Genomic DNA, 10,322 nt, shown 5'->3' with positions numbered 1-10,322 from the left:
GCCTTCCTCTCTCCATGGCCCTTAATGAGTTGTGGGATGGGTACCTGTACCACCTTACCTGTCTCCCAACTAGGCCTTCTTCAGCGGGTCCCCACCTCCATCCCACCTCCCTCCTGTTGCCTCCTGGAGTTCAGTAATAGCTGCTGATCTCTGAAAGAAACACCATGAAGACAGTAGCCTAGAAAATCGTCCCTAAGCCTTCTTTGGGTTCTCTGCCTCAATTTACCCCTCTGTAAAATAGAGAGATTCTAAGGTATAACATCTATAACCTGAGTGGTCCTTAGAAGACACTCTCCATATTCAAGGCTGGTTTCATCAGGATAATTTTTTTTTTTTTTTTTTTTGGAGTCTTCCCCTGTTGCCCAGGCTGGAGTGCAGTGATGCGATCTCGGCTCACTGCAACCTCCACCTCCCGGGTTCAAGCAATTCTGCCTCAGCCTCCCAAGTAGCTGGGACTACAGGTGCACGCCACCATGCCCGGCTAATTTTTGTATTTTTAGTAGAGACGGGGTTTCACCACCTTGGCCAGGCTGGTCTCGAACTCCTGACCTCGGGTGATCTGCCTGCCTTGGCCTCCCAAAGTACTGGGATTACAGGTGAGAGCCACCGCGCCCAGCCAGGATGATCATGACTGCTAGTGTTACAGTAGTCAGCTCAATCTGTTTTGATTCAACTCCTCAGTTACCTCTGGACAATTTTTAAAGCCCAGACTGGCATGCCGCCTACCTGAACCGCCTCCACCACTCCTCCATCTTGTGCTCTGAAAATGCAAATCCACTCTAATATTAGTTTATGCAAAATATGATTAGGAAGAGAAATTGACTGCCAAAAGAAAGCCGGGTTAAAAATGAATTTTGTATTGTCTGAAGCCTGCTTCTCATCTGTGAATGCACATACTTGGAAGCTGTCCATCAAGGTGTTTGTGATCAACGTGCCTACCTACCTGGTCAGTGTACAGGAACTGCTCAATTGTTGGAGGATGCTTCTTTCACCCCTTTCTAAATCTACCCAGAGCTAGCCAAGAGGTTAACAATGACTGACAGTGCTACTTGCTTCTCATTTCTGGTTAGAAATCACCCTCCATAAACCAGAATGTACTTATTTGAATACATATTTAGGAGAGAAACTAAACCATGCTCACATATGTTCTTCCTCCACATGTTTGGCATTAAAGAGCCTTACCCCATCTTCTGTGTGCCAAAGAGAGCCCCTGCGCCAGAGAAAATCGTAACATGAGCTCTCTGCATGGTTCCCACGGCAGGCCAGGGTCTCTCCCACGGACACCCTTTTCCCTCCACCTACCTCCAGAGACCAGCTGAGTGCCAGATGCCAGTTGACATCACCTTTCACCTGTCCTGGCAGGAGGCATAGTCCCGGTGGAGCAAGGAGTAGGAAGACAGAACTCCCTTCCACCCAAAGTCATAAAGCAGGAGAGGGCGGCTGCTCGGCCTGTAAGCTGGAGCCAATGCCCTTTCTGCCTTGGGAGAAAAAGCTCAGCCTGGAAACCTCAGCCAGGCTGGACTGTGCGAATTCCAAGGTGTAGTGTTGATTGCAGGGGAAGGGTCTTAGACAAAAATGTGGTTGTCAAATGAAATTGCACCCCCACAGCTCCCGCCCTGCTCACACTCAGTGAACTGTTTCAGGCAGAGGCAGGAGCTTTGCTGGGGAGGTTTCCTCAATTCCCAGCCCTGCTTTTTGCACGCAGTTCCCTCTTTCAGCCTTTCTTCAAACCACAGTCCTTCCCCATCATTTCACCTCTCGGCTGTCATGGTTGGCGGCCCACTCAGTCCCCTCTTATTTTCAGGGTTCCTCCACGTCCCCACCTCCTCCAACCAGTGTCCCCCAGCCCGTCCTCTGCAGCCCCTTATCACTGTCAAACCGCCCCATCCATGTCCCACCCTAGGCTGTCTGGGGACCTCCGCAGACCTCTTCCATAGGCCAGCCTGCGAGGAGCTCCAGCGGTTCACTACTCACAGACGGCAGCGTCTCCCCGGCTGTGCGAGGGGCAGACCACCAGCAAGCTCCAGCCGTCGGCCTGTGCCCCAGCTGTGGCTAAAACCAGGCCTTCTTCCCAGCCAGCCCTGGCCAGGACTGCCCTGGGCCCTCCACTCCTGCTACTCAAGACAGCCTCCAGCCCCTGGCACCTCAGCCAAGGATCTGCCATGTCCCTTCATCTTTGTCCAGCTCTCCAATGCTAAATCCTGGAAAACAGGGCCATTCCCAGAGGCCAGGCTTCCCCACCAGCAAGCAAGGAGCTGTTGGGCCCTCTCATGCCCATCCCCATCCCCAGCTGTTAGCACCCAGCAGGCAGCAGCATCTCACAGCACAGGAAGCCTCCCACTCTCCTCACTGCACCCTCCCACCCCAGGCCCTGAGGAATCCATTTTCCTCGATTCAGGTGACTTCTCAAGGCAGGCCTGGGTGGGAGACAAAAGCTCCTGACCTTTCTTTCTCTGCCTCCTCCATTCTGTTACATACACAGACACACACAGACACACAGACACACACACACACACACCAGCCCTCTCAGCCCATTTGCTGCAGCTTGGAAACACTGGTGTAATTCTGAGGAGCAGTTGAGCCTGAGCACTGATTCCCACCATCCTTGGCTTCCTAAGCCTGCTTCCACTGGTGGGTCTGGCAATGTCCTGCCACGTGCCCAGCCATGTGGCTGTAGCCCGAGGGCTTCCTGGTAGCATGGAGTCAAGTTCCATTCTACAATCTCCTGCCCCTGCCCAACCCCAGCATCTTTTCCCTCACCAAATCCCTCTGTGACCCACCTCCCCAGTGACATAAACTCCTGGAACCTGTCCCCAGAAGGCACCCCCTTCATGCCTCCCCACACCACCCTTCTCCAGGCCATCACGTGGCTGCTATTTTCCTGAAGCTGGGCAGATGTCTGCCTGTGAACAGGAGGCTTATCTGGGGAAAGAGAAACCTCCATTCTGGCTCTTAGGAAAGTGCACATGCAGCAGGCTCCCGGCCAGACCCACCAGCGTTGCTCTCCCTGTGGCTCTGAAGGCCCCTCCCCAGTGCCAGTCCAATGCAGACCCCCTGGCTCAGCCCCTCCTCCAACCTGCACCTTCCCTTTGCTTCACAGGCAGCTTTACCCTTCAACACTTTGCAGGGTACTAAGCACGCTTTCATGGCACCCCTCTCCTGGAACACTAGAGCCTCTGCGGAGCCCAGCCCATGGGCCCTGTGACATGAGCTCCGCCCCCCCACCCCGTGCCATGTGCAGGCTGGGGCACGTGTTGTCCCTTCCCTGCAGCTGGGGCAAAGTTCAGAACCAGCCATGAGCAAAAGTAGAGGCATTTCAAGATGCAGAGCCCTAGCAGGGTGAAGAAACTGAATCTGGAAAGCCTAGAGTCTCTCGGCTTCCCTGCCCGGGGCTTAAGGGACACCATCGGGTCCCCATAAGGATACAGGAAGCTGCTGGGACTTTGCACAAGCAGTTTCCTCAGCCTGAACACTCTTTCTGTTTCTACTCCTTTCACCAGATAAATGTGTATTCATCTTTCAAGTCTCAGTCTAGATATAACTTCCTCCAGGAAGCCTTCCATGAATACTTTCTTACACTTGACAAAATGTAAGTTTCCTGTTCTTCCCCTGTGCTCCCCTAATAATATCAATCACACCAATCTATCATTGGGGTTTTCTCTTTCCTAGATTGTACTGAGAACTCCCTGGGGCTGGCAGGGGAGCTTTCCTAAGAGCCAGGGTGGAGGTTTCTCTTTCCTCAGATAAGGTTCCTGCTCACAGGCCAGGAAACAACACTACAATCGCTTGTTCAGGCCAAGTGTGGTGGTCCATGCCTGTAATCTCAGCACTTTGGGAGGCTGAAGTGGGAGAATAGCTTGAGCCCAGGAGTTGGAGACCAGCTGGGTAATATAATAAGACTGTCTCTAGTAAACTTTTTTAAAATTTTTTGTAAAGGATAATGCTTATTCAAAAAGGTATTTTGAACCTGGACTGGTGGCTCACACCTGTAATTCCAGCACTTTGGGAGGCCAAGGCAGGTGGATCACCTGAGGTCAGGAGTTTGAGACCAGCCTGGCCAACAAGGTGAAACCCTCTCTCTACTAAAAATACAAAAATTAGCTGGGCGTGGTGGCGTGTGTCTGTAATCCCAGCTACTCAGGAGGCTGAGGCAAGAGTCTCGCTTGAACCTGGGAGGTGGAGGTTGCAGTGAGCCGAGATCGCACCACTGCACTCCAGCACTCCGGTGCAGTGGGTGAAGAGTAAGACTCTGTCTCAAAAAAAAAAAAAGGTTTTTTTTATGCTAGTCTAGTGCCTGCAGTCTAGTGCTTCAATAAACAATTTGGGAGATGTTTAATAAATGCTCGATGGATGAATCAATGTTTGGGAAAGGAGAGCACAGTACACAGTATTTACTCACATGTTGTCCGAAGGGATCTTCCGGGGGCCATCCGGGCCTTTTCTCCAGGCTTGCATTGCTCTGTGTTCCCTGCAGGCTCCTGGTTGTGAGGGACAGGAGTGGATGGGGCGGGGCAGGGGAGACAGAGGGGAGAAAGGGAATGAGCACGCTGGGAATTACTCCACGGTCGCTCAGCTCAGATAGAGGGCCCTACTCAAGACAAGAGAGCGGCCCCTGCTGTCCGGGCCCAGCGGGGGGTGAGACCCCAGCCTGGGGGCCAAGACCAAGGTCATCCCAGGGAGTCAAGGGACTAGATGAGAGGCCGAAACTGGGGTCCTTGTGCATCATGTGCCTCAGGCATTTGCAGATTCTGAGCTGGTTTGGAGATTTGGAAAAGAGCAGTCAGTCGTGCATCAGAGACCTGGATTCTGCCTGCACGAAGCTGCTTGACACTGGACAATTTCCTCCCCTCTCTGGGCCTCACTTTCTCATGGACAAGGGCCAGATCAGGTGACCTCCAAGACTCATTCTGGCCCTGATATCCTCTGTAGGTGCCTAGTATGGAAGGTCTATATTTTCTTGGTCATTCTTTTCATTGAAACATCTCCTGACCCAAATTGAGACTCAGAAAAAGACCAGCTGATGGCCAGCATGGCTGAGAATGGAAGGAGGAGGTAGTTTTTGGAGAGAGAGTGCGGATTAAACACATGGTAAGAGACAGAAAGAGAATCTAATTCTGCAATCGTCCCCACCTTCAGTTTCTTTAAATGGTCAGTCACAGTCTTGGGACCAGTTTAGCCAAAGAAAAGTCTAGAATTTCAGGAGAGATTGGAAGTGATCAAGGAAGAGATTAGAGATGCCAGGCAGACAGCTCTGGAGACTGTTGGCACTGTATAGTTCAGGGAGGATGGAAGGGCACTTCTGTGTCAACCCTTCAGGGGCAGGGAAGCCAGAGAAGCCAAGAGAAGAGGAAGCTGCCAGGAGTGAAAAGAAACCAAGGAGGAGGAGCAACCATTGAACTCGGTGGCAACCTTGGAAGTGGCTGTGTGACTGGGCAGGACCCTTAATCTCTCTGGTTTCCCGTTGGGGAGATCACATTATCCCTTACCTGAAGACAGGGGTGGCTACATGACCTTCTTCCTGTACCTTCCAGCACTGAAACCCTTCTAACTCCTTCTCCACTTCTGCCTGCTCCCCCTCACAGACCTAAGCCCCATGCCCTGGGTAAAGGGGGAGCCACCTCCCATTTGTGTCTCTGCCATCTGGGTCGTGTGTAGAGGGCAGACAGCATGGAGGGTAAGGGTCTAATCCCCCAAGGTCAAAAAATCCCATGTAGAACCAGACGCCATGGTGCACATCTGTAGTCCCAGCTACTTTGGAGGCTGAGGCGGAAGGATCACTTGAGCCCAGGAGTTCAAGGCTGCAGTGCACTATGATCGTACCGCCATACTGCAGCTTGGGTGACAGAGCAAGAATCCATTCCCCTTTCATAAAAAGAAAGAAAAGAGGAAAATCCCATGCACAACTTGGCATTAGTGGCCTGTGGGTCTCCCGGAAAAATGAAGCCCAGAACAGGGAGCACCAGTCAGAGTTCTGACAGTGGGGTCCTCCCGGCTGGCCAGCCTCTTCTTGCATCCATCCTACAGTCACATTGTGCAGCTGGCAGAGCTGCTCCAAGCAGGATCTGAAGAATACACTTCCAGTCCGGTCTGGCCAGGCTTCGTCTAGTCCCTGCTGGCGGAAGTGTAGGCATGCAGAGCCCTGTGCCCATTCCCCCAATCCTCCCTCTCCTGGCCCTGCCTCCCGGGAAGTCACGGCTGCACAAGGCCTCCATGAAACATTTACTGCATCTCTGAAGCATCTCTGGCTTCAGTAAAGAAATTGGGGCATTGGTTTTTGTCTTTCAAGAGCTCCAAGTACCACCCTTAATACCATGAAACACTGCATGCAAAGGAAATGCATGATATATATCAATGATTGTTGATCTACTCCAAGTCCCCTGGGATGGTGATATCGCAGGGCAGGGCCCGGAAGCCACCATCAGGCAGGCCTGCAACAGAAAAAGCTAGATCCTGTGATTTCTACCCTATTTTCTAGGCAAAGAAGGTACAAGAGGGAGACAAAAATGCAAACTACATCCAGGGCTTCCGGGTCTAAGAATCCTTCTGCTTGGCCAAGCTGCAGACCTCCTGAGAGAGGGCAGACCTCATTCCTTAAGCCCTGCAGAGCTGGGAGTGAGAAGCTCTGAGGAAGCTGATCACCCCAAAATAAACTTGTTTTTTTTTTTTTTCACAACTTTTTCATGAGGCATTAGCATCTCTTGCAGCATGGAAAAAAAAATAGCCTGAACTGTTAACAAATAAAGATTATAAAAAGCCCCAACTGTTCGCCACGGGTTTCCATGTGGCTGCAGTATTTAGAGGGGGCAGGGGAGGTGTGTGTCCAGGAGCCCCCGTCTCTTCTCCTCTGACCCTTCTCTCTCCTTTGATAGTTGGTTCTGCTCACAGGGATAACAGTTGATGTCAGGGATGAGAAAGTTATTTGTTGACCTTCAGAAATGGTCCACTGAGCGTGTGTATTCTTGTTTACTGCTTCCAGATAAAGGAGTGCGTGGAACAGAACAGGCTTAAAAACATGATCACATTGCAATGAGGCTGGTTTCAATTAGGCTGTCTGAGTGGGGGTGCAGAATCTGTGTAGTGAACACTTGGAAGAGTCAGCGTTCTTATCAAGGTCAGCTAATCCTGAACTTTGACCCTTCCCTTGGGCATTGCTGGATGTCAGTAACTAGGCAGGAATTTAGGGTTGTAGCTGCTTTTGACCCAGGTTAGAGGATTGCCAGGGGCCATCTGGGAAGGGCTGTGGTTCTCACTCGTGCTCTGAGCTTCTCTTGCAGAGTCCCAGGCTGGACCCTGCCCAGCCATCCCCCTTACCCTCTGCCTTCTTGGTACATGGACTGCCAAATGACAATGCAAGTCAGAGAATGGTGTAAAAGCCATGGAGTGGAGTCAGGAGCTGAGTTCCTGTCCCCACGGGGTCTTCAGGAAAACGGGTCATCGGCCTGGATGATACCTGAGGAGTCTCTGGCCCTGACTTTTCTAGTTGGAAGAAGAGAATGCCCTCAACTGTCCAGGACTCTGTGTTTTCCACCAGACTCATTCAACCATCAAAGACCCTGCAACCCATCTGCACAGGTCCCTGTTTTCTCCTCCTTTCCTCTTCACTTCTCCTCCCTTTTGTTTATCTGTCCTATCCTTTCCCCACTTCCTGAACAGAGATTTCTATAAAAATAAATGCACGTGGCCCTGGCTTGGACGGCTTACAGATTAGCAGGCTGGGACGGCCAGGATCCCAGGGGCCCTGGTGGGAAGTATTCAGGCCTGGATGGGCCCTGGATGGACGAGGGCAGGGAAAGCTGGCCAGAAGTTTCCGGAGGTGGTGACAGTGACGAGAAGCCCACAGGGCAGCTGCTTTGCTTTGGCCTCTCTGGACCCACAGCCCTCTCTCAGGCTCCCATCAGCCCAAGTTTTAGCAGCTACATTTGAGCTCACCCAGGGGAATCCCACCCCCTCCCAGAGTGACAATTTTTAAGCTAAGAAGAGGGAAAGGGCTTGGGTGGAGAAAACCGAGAGTCCACTCTGACTTGTCACAGCCAAAGCATTGCTCCGCAGGACATGGCTATTCCCACCCCCACAGTCTCTGACCTCTCCGCAAGGCATGAATTGAGGTGGGAGGAGGCAGGCAAGCAGGCCAGACCATAGGCAGACAACGCAGGAACTGGAGAGGCAAGAAGCCCGCGCTGAGTTGGAAGCTTTCAGTGGAACAGGCTGGACCCCAGATGGCCTGGGATGCGGGGCCTGGGCTGAGCAGCAGGGCGGTACCACCCATTGGACACATGGTTCAGGGTGCCTCAAAGGCCACTAAATACACGCCTCAACCTTCTGGTTGTCTGTGGCTTACCACATGCCTGGAAACATTCACTCTGGGTCACATGATCTTCCCCCCAACCCACCCTCTCTTCCTCCTCCTTCTGGGAGGCACCAACAGAGAGCCCCCTGGGAGCCTGAGCTGCTGGTGGGAGCCTGAGCTGCTGGTGGAAGCCTGGCTGGAGAAGAGAGTCTCCCTAGAGTGGACTGACGCACTGCCACCTCTGCAAAGCCTCACAGTGGCCACACCTTCACAGATGCAGAACTGAGGCTCAGGGAGCCGGGGGCTAGGAGGTATCAAGTCCAAAGTCCAGCCAAGATGTCATGCATGCAGGCTGCCTCCCAGCTGCAGGCCTGTAAGGTGGGGTGGTGGGGGTGTGGAGGGCAAAGGTGGCATGGGGGCACCAGCAGCCCTTCCGGGACAGAATACACCTGACCTGCCTGTGCAGCATCCCAAGTCCCCTTGCTTAACCTGGGTCCCCCTTTTCTCTGAAAAATATGAGGCTTGTTTGGTCCTTCCTTCATTTATCCTTTCTTTTTTTCATTTATCAAATGCATGTTAAGCTCTTGCTGTGCAAGAGACGGTGAGGATGATAAAATGATGATATGCTATCATGTCGTCAAGGAGCCTAAGTTTAATAATAATAATACTAATAATAACTTACTGAGTGCTTGTTACATGCCTGGGATTGTGCTGCATGTACTATTCATTTAAATTTCAAAACAATCCTATGAGATGGAGGAACTATTCTTATCCCCATTTGGCAGAGAAGGAAATGGAGCTCCGAGAGGGGATGTGACTTGCCAGGGCTGCAAAGCAAGCAGGCAGGGTTAGGGTTCTCACCAGGCAGCTGGCTCAGATTCTCTCAGGGAGACAGACGCACAGCACAGCCATGAGGCCTCGTGCCCTAGCACGTTATTCTTAATTTATGTCAAAATCACCCTCTTTATCTTACCGATGAGCAAACCAACCCCTACGCAAAGTCACGGCTAGTTGGCAGTTGCGTCAGGCCCCAGTGCTATGGTTCTGATGCCAGATTTTACCTATGGCTTTCAGTTTCCTTTTGCTTGCCTGAACCTAGGCAGTTTCCTTAAGTGATCCTCAAGTTCTGAAATTCTGATTGTGTGATGTTAGCCTAAGACATGTTAGGGAGACAGAACAGAGAGGCAGGAATGGCTCAGCTGAAACTAGACCTGGAGCCCTACCCCACCCACAAGCACCCCAGGGAACAATCCTTGCCCAGTAGGGAGTTAAGAATGTGGAAATGTGGCCAGATGCATGGCTCACGCCTCTAATCTCAACACTTGGGAGACCAAGGCTGGTGGATTGCTTAAGGTCAGGAACTCAAGACCAACCTGGCCAACAGGATGAAACCTGTCTCTACTAAAAACACAAAAATTACCCGGGCATGGTGGCACGCACCTGTAATCCCAGCTACTTAGGAGGCTGAGGCAGGAGAACTGCTTGAACCCAGGAGGCAGAGGCTGCAGACAGTGCCACTGCATTCCAGCCTGGGCGACACAACGAGACTCAGTCTCAAAAAAAAGAAAGTGGAAATGTTTTCTTGCTTCAAGGCACGTGACTTTTAACTCAGTTGAAGGAAAGTATGCGTGTATTGATAGAGATGGCCATCAGAGGAACTGACAGGTCTTAGCAGTTGCAGATGAAGAAATATGCCCTAGAGGTCGGGGAAGAGGGAGAAGATACAAAGTTCTTTAACTTACAGCCAGGGCCAAGAAGATCCTTACATGGTGAGGTGAGAGGGCCCAAATCAGCCGAGCTACCACTTCTGCAGAGCCTGTGTCCTTCTCCACCTGTGTCCATGCCTGGGATGTCCATCTCTCAGCCTCAGCCCCTTATCTGAGTTATCATAGCCTAGCTAGCATCTGTCTCAGCCCCAACCCTTCCAAAAGCTAGGGTGACACATTCAGCTACTCCTTTGCGAGGAAGTGACAGCAGTCTGGCTGAGTTGTGGGTGGGGGAGTGGTTGGGGGTCTCTGTTGCCCTGGAAGGAATT

The sequence above is a fragment of the Trachypithecus francoisi genome, unplaced genomic scaffold, assembly GCF_009764315.1.
Source record: "Trachypithecus francoisi isolate TF-2019V2 unplaced genomic scaffold, Tfra_2.0 Contig01440, whole genome shotgun sequence".
Taxonomy (NCBI): Eukaryota; Metazoa; Chordata; class Mammalia; order Primates; family Cercopithecidae; genus Trachypithecus; species Trachypithecus francoisi.
The sequence above is the reverse complement of the archived record's forward strand: the minus strand, read 5'-3'. Positions refer to the sequence as shown.